At 43.2% G+C, this 14,347-nt stretch overlaps 1 protein-coding gene across 8 annotated transcripts in view; it reads right to left on the bottom strand.

The window, feature by feature from the left end:
* CLIP1 (CAP-Gly domain containing linker protein 1) overlaps positions 1-14,347 on the bottom strand; it is a 4,646,656-nt gene that overhangs the window by 4,207,884 nt on the left and 424,425 nt on the right. The gene's annotated exons all lie outside the window — the stretch shown is intronic.

Raw genomic sequence — 14,347 nt, 5'->3', positions numbered from 1 at the left:
GAGGCACTGCAGGATATTACCGTGGCCCAATGAGGCAGTGTTATTGGATTTATTGACTGCAGCCAGTACTTAACCTCTAGTTACAGTTTGAGGGGTTATGTTTGAGCGTATTACTTGGGGAGATGGTTGGGGGTGAGACAAGAGTCAAGTCGGAACTGAATTTATCCACTAACAGGTTTTCTATATTGCCAGGACTGATGAATGTAGCACCATTAACCACCAGCTCAGCATACTGCTTTGTGCTGCCCTTGAGGTTTCCGACATAGCAGACGGTGGCCTGATGGTTATCCTTCACCTGGGTGGCTATATTAACCTCAAAGTATATGTTTTCCTTTTGTTGTATATCATGTTTAATTTGGGATGCCACCAGCATGGTTGATTTCTGCACGTAGTTCTGGGCTTACTTCTGGAAGGTATGGAAGCCTATATGTAGCTACTAACATGGCTGTACAGACCTGAGAGCAATTTGGCATAGCTGCATTTAAAGGAATGGTCAACCACCTGTTACGCAGAACCTAGTACTCTTAGCTTCACACTTGGTCAAAAGAGGTCTGGTAATTAATGATCCTGAAGGCTAAGGTGGCAGAGGTATACACCTTACTGTACCTATCCATTGCTCTATCATCTTTATCAGATGGTAAAAGCTTAGAGGAAGGAGTTAACTTACGTTTGTCAGCAGAGAGAGCAATTAATGCAGTCGGGAGGAAGATTCTTGTACAATAATTTCTGAGCCTCAGGAATCTTACAGAACCCACCTGGCTTTTTAGGAGCAGGGAGCAGAGACTCAGGAGCCTGTGAAGCAGAAGTAGACGCGTCAAGAAGGGTTTCCAAAACAGAAGGTACTGCAGAAGGCCTGGGCCAGTCCATCTGTAAGTTAACACTCTCTCTTCTGAACATCAGACATTTGGAAACTCTCCCACACGAAATGATGTTCTGAAAGGAAAGTTCGTTAACGGGGGAAATCAGAGGAGACAATATCATCTTCATCCAACCCCAGAACAAGAAGCTAATGAATCTGGAAGGAAAAGGACAGGGGATTCCTCCCCAGAATCTATATCTTCCTCTTCATCAGAAAGCAGAAGCCCTAGTTTTCTTAGAGGGAGTGGAAGGACGAAAACCAGCAGGGTAGGTACTGACAAACCTTGGAGGGGCTTCAAGGTCATAAGGGCAATAAAAAGACCCCGAGTAAAATCCCAACAGTCCTTAAAGGGGTCATAAGCTACAGAGACCACATGCCAAGTCTCTTGTCATTTATTTACATTAACCTCCCCTCTAACAAACTTAGGGGGTTCTGAATCCTGTCTTACTTCAATAAGAGAACCAGGTACTTCTTCCCTAATGAGTAGCTGGGGAAATCCCACTAGGCCTTTCAGAAATGATCAGCCACAGTTCCCCCTTCTCATCTGTGGCAGATGTCAGTTCAGCCTCAGAGGACATGTGGCCTCCAACAGGGTCTCGAGAGATGGAGCAGATGTTGGAACCAGGCAGTCCTTGAGCTCTTCATCACACCCTACATAGACAACTGGTTGAGGCTGGACAGCAGAAGACTCTAAAGCACATCTTTTTAGACTTTTTTGAAAGCCACTGAGCACCCATATGAGAAAATTCAGAAGCCATAGTTGCCCAAGCTAATAACTTAAGATGATGGAGTTTCCAAATACACAGAGATAACAAACAGCTGTACAAGGTCTTCAGCATAAAGGTCTGACAAATATCACACTGCATTTGATCATTGACTGCACTTAAGCTGAAAGGGCATTCCGATATCTGTCCTTATGGGGAATCTGCCTCCCACATTCACATTTCCCCTTTCTAGACAACATATAAAACAAATAAACAAGCAAAGGAAAAAAGGAAGAATCCCCAACAAGGTAGTTACCTGCCCTAAGCTCGGTAGCTGACACAAAGTGAACAACTTACAGAAGAATTCAAAAACAGTGCCCAGACTGGCTGCAAAGAAGTTCTGAGGCTATGGCACTCATACATCATTTATGTACCTTACACCTAGGACACAGGACATGCATCTAGTGTATGGTGCGTGGAAGGACCCAAGCCTCTGGACAGGATATCCCTTTTGTAAGAAATACTACAACAGTGATAAGGAAAGACATTCTCAAATACAAGCCTGACCTTTTCGGGTCTACTCTGGTCAGACCTCCTGGATGGCTCTTTTGGAAAGCAGCAAGATGATCTCCTTATTCCACCTCTTTTTCCCGACTGGGTGGAATAGTGGGGAACAGCCATTTAAAGTTTGTGGGTGACAGGGAAAAGGGTACAGAACAGTCTCTGAATATGATCCCTTTGACCTTTGTCCTGTGTGATAGTCTCCTATGCAGCTGGGTAAGGATATAACCGAACCATATAACCGAACCCTAACTGCCTCCAAAGGGCAGCAGTTAGGCAGCACTTCTGGGACACTGGGGATGCCGGTCAGAAAAGGGCCCACAGTATACCTAGTTTTGCAGACCTTCTCCACACCACTGGGCCTGCAAATGTTGAAAGGGCCATCTCTGCCACAGCCACCCTTGTCAGAAGATTTGCTTTTTTATGAACCAGGAGCAACACTGTACCCTTTTGGTTCCTACTATGCAATCTTTGTGGGGCCTCAATCTTCACTCCAGTGGCAGATAGTTTCTTGGCATATTGGTTGCACTTCTGCATCTCTCTTTCACCAATGGACCAAACAAGGAAGATTAGGTAAAGGGGGCACTGGAGAAGTACACCATAAAGTGGTCTGCAAAGTTAGAGGCTTATCCAGATCTGGTGCCTCACAACCACTCCAACTGCCTTCTCCTCCCACCTGCCACGTTCTGCATGAGGCACATGAAGAAGTTTTCAATATGTTGGACATCATGGCCAGGGCTGCTTCCAATGGTTTCCTGGAGTCTGACGTCAAGGGTGCTTTCAAGGTGGCTAGGGCTTGCCGAGCCAGATCTCTATGGAAACTTATGTGAGTGGCTTAGTTCAAGGCCCTTAAAGTGAAGGTGCCTGAACCATATGTCCACATTCTCAACTTATTTACCACCCAGGACTCTGTTAGGGAGATGAACAGAAGCTGAATTGTCTGTCAGCTCCTTCTTAGATGCTGCCACCAAGAAAATGGGCAGACTTTGCCCAGTGCTTCTTATTCCCAGGGAGGCCTAAGTATTTTATCTGACTTTCCTAACACTGCCTCATGCATATCCATTTACTGTCATGACCTTCTTACTACTATATAAATTAACTTATCCAGAGCAGGATCACCCAAATAGTACATAGGGTCAGGTCAAAGGTCTCAAAGAGAACATCCTCATCTTCAGAGGAGGGATCAGTGGGCCAAGATCTTCGCTGCTTCCTAAGCTCCAAAATCTCACCAAAGGAGTGTCTTTGGGAGGGGAGTAGGAAGATCTCTCTCTGTAATAAGAGTTGGTATCTGATGTGACAAACTCTGACAGTGGGTCTATGCATCTCCTCTTACACATCTCCTCTTTCTCGGCACATCTGGACTAATACATTCCAATTTGCCTACGCTGGAGAAGTACCATTGAAGCCTACAGCTTGACTCTGCCCCACAGATGCCTAACAGGAAAGTGACGAGGAGGAGTAGGAGCCCTGGGGTGATGCTAGTCCTAAGGAGGTCCATCTCTCTGCTCTCAGTGGAGAGGCAGTCACCTTCTCCATATCCTGGAAGGCTGTTCTGATCTCAGCTAGATCTAAAGATGCTGCATGAGTAAATGAGTCAATACTCCCCCATCCCCAAGGAGAAACAATCACAGCTGAAGATGGCACCCCCTGAAATGAAGAAGGTGGACAGCCTTGAGGAGAGGACTGGAACCAAAGAATCAAACGCTGCCTCCACCACCACTAAAAAGCCATAGCAGACAGCTCCAAAGACAGCATCAAAGCCACAACATCAAATTGTTTGCCCTTAGACTGCCTCGGCCCCAACAGTGTTGGGGTCTAGGATGTTGGATGCAACATCCCCATTGTTACAGCCAGCATCAACATGAGAGGACAGGCACTGGGTTGAGAATGGTCTCGGATACTACCAGAGCAGACATGCTCAACGGGGAAGTAGCTAGCAGAGGGAGCCTAGGACCTGTACCAACAGCCTTCAAAAGCCACAGGAGATGGTATGACTCCCATTTCAATCTGTGTTTTCAGAAAACTCCTCAAGCAATCCAAGTCTGCCTCAGATGTACTCATGTAAAAGCTGAAGGACCTCAATATCAAAGTGGGCGGAGGTAGAGAAGGGATCCAGTAGGGTTCCTTCTCGGATTAAGACTGTCTTGTGGGTATTCTTGGTGAAGTGTCCAGTACCACTATCAACTTTGGAAGCCCCAGACCCAGTGGAGTATAGGCCATGGTCCTAGCCACAGCAACATCCAACTTCAGCAGTTTTGGTGCCAAATAGGGTTCCAAGTCATCAGTATGTCTTTTTCTCAATTTAGAGTCTCTACTTTTGGCTTGTCAGCAGATTTTTTTGCTTTTGAAGACTTTGGATCTGGGGGGAGGGAGTATACGCCCCTTAAGAATCAGTTTGTTTTTCCTATCTAGTAATGATCTTGGAACAAAAGCAGAACAAATGGCACATTCTTCCAGTGGCATATCTAGAGTTTGTGCCGCCAGGGCTGTCTGAGTTTGTTGCCCCTCTCCCTGACGAAATCATGGTCAAATGTGCCCCTCCATACCCCCCCCCCCCCGCAGTCAATCCAGTGTCCTATTACTTGGCCCCATTTACCATAAACACTGTAATGTGCATACTGCTTTATGCTTTACTTCTACAATGGATTATTTGGATTTCATTTAAAACTTATTTTAAATTTTATAGCACAAACATTGATAGACATCTACTAAACAAAGCAATACAGTCTCACAATGAAAACGGACTTTGCATTAAAACTTCTTTGCTCTTGAAACTCTCATTCATTGAAATAGCACTTTACCCACATTCAAAGAATATGCATCTGGCCAGTGGTGGATAAAGTTTACCTCTGGGCATTTTTCAAATCATAGGCCCTTTGCACACATATTTATAACCATGCAAACATAACCGTGATCTTTGATTCACCTTCCTGATTGTATTAAATTACATTCCTTGTACAATACAGCACACCTGTCAGAGTGTTTTAAATTTACTGTTTTAAATATTTTTTCCAGTAAGCAATGAAACAAAATGTATGAACCAATAATGCCAAAACTGCCCAGTTCTGAACATTTCCATCATAAAAGTCTATTCAAAATTCTGTCATTACAATCCACCAATATCAGTAAATATGCACAATCTCTGCAGAAGTAAAAGTCATCTAAATAAATCCACATTACAGAGATCTGTAAATAATGAAGAGGTTGCTGCTAGCAAATGACTTTACATTTCACTGTTTCATCTACAAAGTGTCTGTTGCCCTTGAAGAATAAATTGCCTATGTTGCAATAAAAAATGATAAGCTAGTAATACTGCAATAGGGAATAGATGGCAAACTGACAACAGGTTCACAGTTACTAGGCATCTTCTCCAAAGAAGGACTTCTGAGGACTGAAGCATCCATCCCCTTCAAAGTACAACATAGTACAGCATCAGCAATCCATCTACACACTGTGGGAGTAGAACCCACAGTCTTCTGCATCAGCACAAGTATACTTCCTACTGTGCTACTAACAATGCAAACACACTTGGCATAAGCAGCACTAAACCTCTCGTCCCCTGAAGGTCTCAGCTCCTTGTAAAATCCACATGACACTCAACTATATCTCTCAACAAGCACAGGAAATCTGGAAAAGCCAAAAGTTATTGGAGGGGGGGATACAGGCTCAAAACCAGGGACACATTTTAAACAGTTGTATAATCTTAGAAAGTTGGTAGAATAAAATGTTTTGTGTACCATGTGTTTCCTGAAAGATAGGAAGACTGAAACTTAAATGACTTTCATTATTGAGTGAATTCAGTAATCACTGATTTGTCAGAAAAACCTATGAGCCAAACATTACCGAATACCATTAGGTAAAACCTTCCATCACAGTTCAGAAATATGTGGATACCAAAGCCTTATATGCCTTATCTCTTCCAATATTCTAAAACTCTGCCATCAGCTGACATATCCTCAGCTTTTTCTATGTATTTCTCTCTCCATTGCCTATTTTACACAAGTGCATAAAGGCTTCTTTAGAGTCTTCTTAAGGGGGAGTTTTACTTTATCAAATCCAAATGGTTACTTTCACAAATAAAATCATTGATGCCTGCATCATACTCAACCAGACATTAATTTATTGCAGATAGTACACCCCTCTCTTAATTAGGCCAAGTTAATTGCCCCAAATACCGCTGAAATAGATAATTAGTCATTTAGACTCAAAACATTCTGATAACAGATAGACATTTGTATATCAATGACTAAAACCTAAGTGATACAATTTTATCAAAGCATTTTCTTTTTGTAGTTTGTTTTGTATTAACTTCTAACTTATAAACAATCTACTCGGTTTTCTCCAAATTAATATCCTGCTGTGCTGCTACAACTGCAGTGTTTCTTAACAGCACCATGTGTCCATCTTTAATAAATTAAACAGAGGCATTTCTCTGGTGCCCTTGACAAAATTACCTTATCTATGTAAATGTTGCCTCAAGTGTTCCATGAAAAGAATCTGGACAACAGCTAGCAAGCAAGCATACAAACAAACAGGTAAACTGCATATTAGCTATATTATAGATAAGCATATACTGAAAATAAAAATAAAAATCTTCCTAATACTTGTATAACAGGGTGTCCATTTTCTTCACTGGCCAAATTTGCAAACACTGTTAAAATGAAAGCATCACTAGCCATAAATGTACTGTCCAGAGCATCCATAACAACTACAGCAGGGTTATCCAGATTGTTTTCATCCATAAACAAGCAGGCTGAAAGATTTGTACAAACATTCAAGAAGGCTGTGAACGATTATGTACCCCTAGTGTAAGCCTTTACAGTGTAGGACTGATATTTTTCTCTTTAGTTCCAATGCTACTCTGCAGCAGCATTATTCTTCAGTCTGTACCTTAGGCTCAGATCAGCAAAACTAGACATGAATAGATGAGAGCACAACATGCAAATACCAAATATGAATAATGGGCCAATAAAATGTTTTACTACAAGTCCTCAAGTGTTTACCACAGGCTACATAAGCCGCTGACGGTGACTAGGACTCTACTCTATGCTTTTGATGCGGGGCACTGTATATATCAAATGACGTGTTAATCTGATAAGAATGGATAACAACCAGATGACCAAATCATATGTTAAACAGCCAAATGTTAAAGAAACAACCAATGAGCAAGCTGATAAGGGATGACAATCATCCATCCCCCAAATCATGCCATGATAAACGTGACTCATCAGCCACGGTCTGTCAGGCCAAGTTTTTATCTAAAAGAGGGTGAATGATTGTAGTGATGTCCAGAACAAATAACTCACCTCAAAAGGAACTGAAAAAGAAAGGATGCTTAAAAATTAATTTTACTTCCTTTTCCACCTTATTTTATTCCTTCATACACCTGCGTGCGCGCACACACACACACACACACACACACACACACACACACACACACACACACACACACACACACACACACACACACACACACCTACCTTATTTGGAACAAGCAGCAGCAAAATGAATAAAGCAAACAAACCTTGCCTGAAGCAGGCAGCAGTAAAGTATGATCGAAGCAAAACTCAAACGCTTTAATGCATTTAAAATTGTGTGGGTGGACAGAAAGAACAGGATGTCTGTGCGACAACGCATGCACAGACATGATGCGGCTGGACCGAAGGAACAGGACACCATGCAGGGCTGTTTTTAAAGAACACCCTAACTATTAAAGTAAATGTGACAATCCTGAAAAGTGCTGCCTGGGGCGGAGGGCCCCTCTTACCCCCCAACTATGCCACTGCATTCTTAAGACATGGCAGACAACCCCAAAGTACACTATGTACAAACCATGAGCATCTTGGGTGAGTATTTTACACCCACACTTAGTGCACTTTTTAAAACGTTTCTCTCTGTCTTAATCCATGATACAGAGTATACACAGAAAGCACACATGAAAAATTTAAACTAGTTTCACTTAAACGACTAGCACTAACAGCTAAAGTGGGATTAGAAAATACAGCATTTATATATATATATATATATATATATATATATATATATATATATATATATATACATATATATATAGGTTCTCTTCAGAAGCTTGAAATACTGAAATCTCGAATTTCAGTATTTCGAGCACAAGAAGCCGAATCCACGTAATAGCAAAAGTTTAGAAGCGCGAAATTCAAAACCTCAAATACCTTAATTAGACCTCGGTTTTGAATTTTGCGCTTCTAAAGTTACGTTATGGTCATGTAATCAGGTAAGTGTGTGTGTGTGTGTGTGTGTGTGTGTGTGTGTGTGTGTGTGTGTGTGTAAGGGGTTTGGGTATAGGCTGTGGTGTGTGTCAGTGTGTTTTGTTGCTGTGATGTGTGTGCGCGAAGAGAAAGTAGCTTGTGTTGTGGTGTTTTGTGTGTATTTGTATGTAGTGCGACCTCGGAGTGAGAATATTTAAGAAGAGGGGGTGTGGAGGGCGCAGACCCCCACATGGAGAGTGCAGGGGGGGCTTGCCCCCCTGCTTTCATGTAGTAGAGTGATGGTGTATGTGTTTGTGTGGTGGATGGTGTGTGTGTGTGCGTGTGTGGTGGATGGTGTGTGTGCGTGTGTGGTGGATGGTGTGTGTGCGTGTGTGGTGGATGGTGTGTGTGTGTGTGTGTGTGTGGTGGATGGTGTGTGTGTGTGTGGTGGATGGTGTGTGTGTGTGTGTGTGTGTGGTGGATGGTGTGTGTGTGTGTGTGTGTGTGTGTGTGTGGATGGTGTGTGTGTGTGTGTGTGTGTGTGTGTGTGTGTGTGTGTGTGTGGTGGATGGTGTGTGTGTGTGTGTGTGTGTGTGTGTGGTGGATGGTGTGTGTGTGTGTGTGTGTGTGTGTGTGTGTGTGGTGGATGGTGTGTGTGTGTGTGTGTGTGTGTGTGTGTGTGTGTGTGTGGTGGATGGTGTGTGTGTTTGTGTGGTGGATGGTGTGTGTGTGTGCGTGTGTGGTGGATGGTGTGTGTGCGCGTGTGGTGGATGGTGTGTGCGTGTGTGGTGGATGGTGTGTGTGTGTGTGTGTGTGTGTTTGTGGGGTGGATGGTGTGTGTGGGTGTGTGCGTGCATGTGCGTGTGTGTGTGTGTGTGTGTTGTAAAACTGCGAAATTCAAACCTTCCGGTATTCGAGGTTTTAAATTTTGCGGTATTTACTTTTCATTGTTTTGTGGATTCACCTTCTTGGGCTCGAGATACTGAAATTTGAGATTTCAGTATTTCGAGCTTCTGAAGTGAATCCATATATATATATATATATACATATATATATATATATATATATATATATATATATATATATAGTAACAGATGGCAGGAAAAATACAGACTGGAGAATGGAAGAAAAAAGGGGTTTAAATAGTCTACAAAACAGGAAATTAATAACAATAACATTTAGCAAAAGCAAATTAGAATGGAAAAGCAGAAGGATAAGCAGCAATATCAAGAAAAACGAAGTGAAGACCTTAGCTTTTGCTGAGTTCTGAAGCTCTGGTCACAATGGTGGTCAAAGAAATCTGAGGCAACTCCAGGCACTAGTGCATTATGGGTGGAAAAATCATAAAGGGTTCAAGGGTAGAGCAATAATGCTGTATATCCTGGATCAGACATGAGATTTGAGGACCCACAGATGAATGAACTGAATGAATAGCATATTATGTTACTAAAACCAGGGAGAAAATTTCCACAAAGTAATTCCACAGTGAATAGTAGTAGAAAAAAAGAAGTTATATTCTTACCATAACATTCCATCGGTGTTGTCCATTTTCATTCATCCTCAACATATGGAACGCTGATCCGACTCGGCCATTATTTCAGCTCATGGAAGCTTACAAACTGTCGTGCTCCTCCCTACCCATAATGCTCTAGTCCCCATTCCCCTCAGATAATAAATATAGCTTGAAAGAAAAAAAAAAAAAAGAAATTAGGAACCAAAAAAATTGCCATCATAGTAATTCAACACCCTAGGAACATAAGGTATTGAATGTGTCCTCATATACAGGCTTCTTCCTAATGGGGAGGGGGTAGCAGAGTGGGGAGTTGAGGATGAATGAAAAAGGATAGCTGAGATGGAACATTACATTAAGAACATTACCACTTTATCTGATGATGTTGTCAATTTTTATTCACCCTCGACATATGGGACATAGTCTTGAGCTACCTGAGCCCTGGGTGGACCCTAAAGAAGGATGTTCCTGAGAACGACCAAACCAAAGGCCACTCTTCCCCTTCAGACCAGATCCAGTTTGTAGTGATTGATAATAATGTGGATTTGACCAAGTAAGTAGCAGCTTCACAAACATCATCACTGGAAGCTCTTACTATGAATATAGTGGAGGTTGCCACAGATCTAGCAGAATGAGCCTGTACAGGTCTCTGGAGAGGAGTATTCAATTTTTTGTATACAAAGGAAATGCATTCTGTTATCCACCTGGCTAAAGATACTTTAGTGACAGCTTCTCCCAAATCTACGGTGTGCAAAGGAAAGAAACAGTTGGTCTGATTTCCTTAAATCCTTTGTACAGTGTAAGTAAAAATGTTACATTCACGTGATGTGCACAGACAATAACAAGTATTCTCCTTTGTTACTGAAATTTGGAAAGAAAATGGGGAGGTTAATGGTCTGGTTAATACTGGATTCTGACGCTACCTTCAGTAGAAAAAAAGCATTGGTACATAAGGAAACTCTATCCTTATGAAAGACTAAATAAGGAGGTTTCGAGGATAAAGCTTAAAGTTATGATATTCTTCTGACCGAAGTTATGGCAACCAGAAAGGCTGCCTTCCAAGATAGAAATTTTAAATTACATCTGGCTGCAGGTTCTAAAGGAGATTTGGTCACGGCTTGTAGAACCCATGGGGGAACAGGGTCTTTAAAAAGGAGGTCTGAGCAAGACAGAATACTTTACAACTTTTTGAGGAAGCCAAAACAGAATTCTGGAATCCCACATAAAAATCTGAAATTGCTACTAGCTGAACATTAATTGTAGATGAACTTGCTCCTTTATTAAACAACCCAGCTAGAAATTCAAGGACTGCATGTATAGGAGCTGTAGTGGCAGCAGTGGTTAGTGTCATCGCCTCACAGCAAGAAGTTCTCCCGTTCGAATCTTGGCTGGAGCCCCTTCTGTGTGGAGTCTGCATGTCCTCCCTGTGGCTGAGTGATGTTTAAAGACATGCATGTAGGTGCATGTGTGAATGGGTGTTTCTTCTTTGAAGGTGGGGCACCGGGGCTGGCAACTCGGCACAGTAAAAATCCACTGCCAATCAGTGGACCGGAGTTCCGCTGTGGCGACCCCTAACTGGGGAAAAGCCAAAAGTCGTGTACAGGAGCTGTAAAAAGGTCTGTGGGATTCTGCTCTGCCCAATAAACAAATCATTTACATTTGCTTTTGTACAATTTTCTGGTGTATGGTTTAAGGAACAATAGCAGAATATAACAGACTGGGAAAGAAAGCATAGACTGCCACGCCATCAATGGAATTGGAGAAACCATTCGGTCAGTCTGAGGTTTGAAATGTCTGGGTGAGTCAGCCCTTTCTGATGGGACAGTGAATTCTGGATCCAACTCCAGACCATAAATGGAGACAATAGATGAAGCCAAAAAAAGGGTAAACACACTTGTCGACACCAGTAAGGTACAATGAGGATGACCTTGCTCTTTAATCTGGCTGCTTTCTATAGAACCCTGAGGATCAAGGGAGTTAGAAGATAGGTGTATAACAGACTGGTGGGGGGGGGGCAATCGTGGAGAAAAGCATCCCTTGGTGACTCCCCTGTCGGGGGAGACTAGGGCACAGAACCTGTTACACTTGTTCAGGAGAGATGCAAAGAGATTACAGCAAGGCTGACCCCACTGATGGAAAATCATTTGCGCCACTTGTGGTTGAGGGACCACTTGTGATGTAACAGGATGGACCTGCTGAGTTTGTCTGCTATCACAATGGACTTCCCCAGAATGTGCATTGCCAACAGAAAGCGATTGGAGGCTATTGCCCATTGCCACACCTAAGAGCTTCTCAACACAGGTGATAAGATCTGGTTCCTCCTTGTTTGTTGATATACCAAACTGCTGACATATTGTCTGTTTGAATTGCAACTGTTCCAAGAAGAAGACAGTCTTGGAGTGCTTGCAACGTAAAAAGCACCACTCTCTCTAGAATGTTGATATGCAGACTGGCCTCATCAGGGGACCAACTGCCTTGGACTGTCTTCCCCAGATAATGCCCTCCCCCCCACCCAATCTGAGCTGCATCCATGGTCACTATGGCATTGGGCTGAGCAAGTATGAAACATCGACCTTGTTGGGACTGGCAGGATTGTGTCCACCATGACAGCCAGCATTTGCACATCTGGCTCACTCTTACCTTTGTGGACAAAGAGCGACTGAAAAAAGACCACTGTATCTGCAGTATCCATTGTAAAAGTCTCGTGATACTTTGCCAGGGGCACTAGGGTTATGGCTGCAAACACCGAACTTAGAGCCTGCAGAATTATTCTAGCTGAAATCTTTGTATTGCAGATGATTCTCCTGACTTGGTTTCTAATGGCCTGTACTCATGATAATGGAAGGGAAGCAACCATGGATTTTGTGCTGAAGATTGCACCTATGAATTACAGCTTCTGGGTGGGTTGCAAGTGCAATGTGTTGTGATTTACGGTGATTCCAAGAACTGAGCAAGTTCCTACTACCTGGTCTCTTGCTTGTACCAACTGATGCCTGGCTGGGGTGGTAATGAGCCAGTCGCCCAAATATGGAAACACTCTGATTCCCCACAGCCTTAGATGTGTTGTTACCACTGCCATCCATTTGGTAAACACCCAAGGGGCTGTGGTGAGACCAAAGGGCAGTGCTCTGAATTGATGTTGGCTGCCCGCCCCCCACTTGGAAGGGTAAGTACCTCCTGGACAGTCTGTTCATCTTTAAGTGGGTTGTACGCATCCTGGAGGTCTATAAAGCACATCCAGTCGTCCTTTCCCAGAAAGGACAGGATGGACTGTACTGTGACCATCCGGAACTTGGTGTACATTTCCAATTTGTTTAGCACATTGAAATTCAAAATCGGTCTCTAATCTCCTGTCTTCTCTGGAACCAAAAAGAACCTTGAATCAGTTCCGGATCCTATTTGGTCTGGTGGAACCTCTTGAATGACTCTTTTTTGAGAGCAACTGCTGAATTTGTTGAGTTGTCGGCTCCCTATGGCTGGGTGTAACACTGGGGAGCTTTCTTATCGATGGGGGCAGAAGGAAAAAGGGTATGGTATACCCTCTGGTAATAACTGTCTGTACCAAAGTGTCATTTGCTATATATAGCCAGGCTGTTTGATGCAAGGAAAGTCGACCCCCAACTGCCTCCAGAGGAAGCCAATTGGGCCTCCTTTCAGGATCATTGATAGGGCCCATCAAAGTAAGCATCTCTGGATCCTGTAGTCTGCGGGCCTCCTCTGCCAAGAGGGCATTTTCTGCCATTATCATTTCCCCCTCTGCCTCTGGGAGAACCAGCTCCACATGCGTCTTGAAATGGACCTTGAGATTTTTTGAACCACATTTTGCGGTCTCCCTGTTAATTCCTTGAAAAGGTTCGTTGGGGGTCAAAATACGTACTCCAACAGCAAACAAGGTCTTTCCATCTTTTTTACATCTGGAGAGGGTTTCTTTCACCTTGGGTCTAAAAAGTGAAGATCCGTTAAACTGAGTGTTGACTAAAGAAGATCTGAAAGGCTCTGCAAAAATCACACTGGCACATCCAGACATATCTCCAGATGGATATGCCTGAACCCGCCGCCTGTGAAGCACCTTTGGTTGCGTTTGTGAATGCGTCCATGAGGCTCACCTCTATCAACTATAAGGTAGCCGACTGAAGGGCCACAGACACTTGGGTCTCTTCAGTAGTGATGCTTGCTAACGAGGTAGAAAGTTCCTTAATTAGGTGCCCTTTGAAATCTCTTGAAGTCGGCCAGATAATTCAGCGAACATATGGCAAAGGCCGCTGAAGCATGCACTCCCTTCCAAAACCCGTCCATGGCCCTAGCCTTCCTAATTACAGGGGTGGACAAATGAACTCTCTTCAGAGAGATCCTTTTTGGTGGACACTGCCACAACTATGGCATCAACCGGTACACCCTTACTCCAATACTGCCTTCCTACTGGAGGTGCCATCATTTTATCTGGTCTCTTGAGGATGGGTTTGGTTGAGTCAGGTTCCTTCCAAGCCTT

Source organism: Protopterus annectens, chromosome 4.part0, assembly GCF_019279795.1.
Source record: "Protopterus annectens isolate FY-2018-M chromosome 4.part0, PAN1.0, whole genome shotgun sequence".
Classification (NCBI taxonomy): domain Eukaryota; kingdom Metazoa; phylum Chordata; order Ceratodontiformes; family Protopteridae; genus Protopterus; species Protopterus annectens.
Note: the sequence above shows the minus strand (reverse complement) of the source record. Positions and strands in the feature narration are given on the sequence as shown.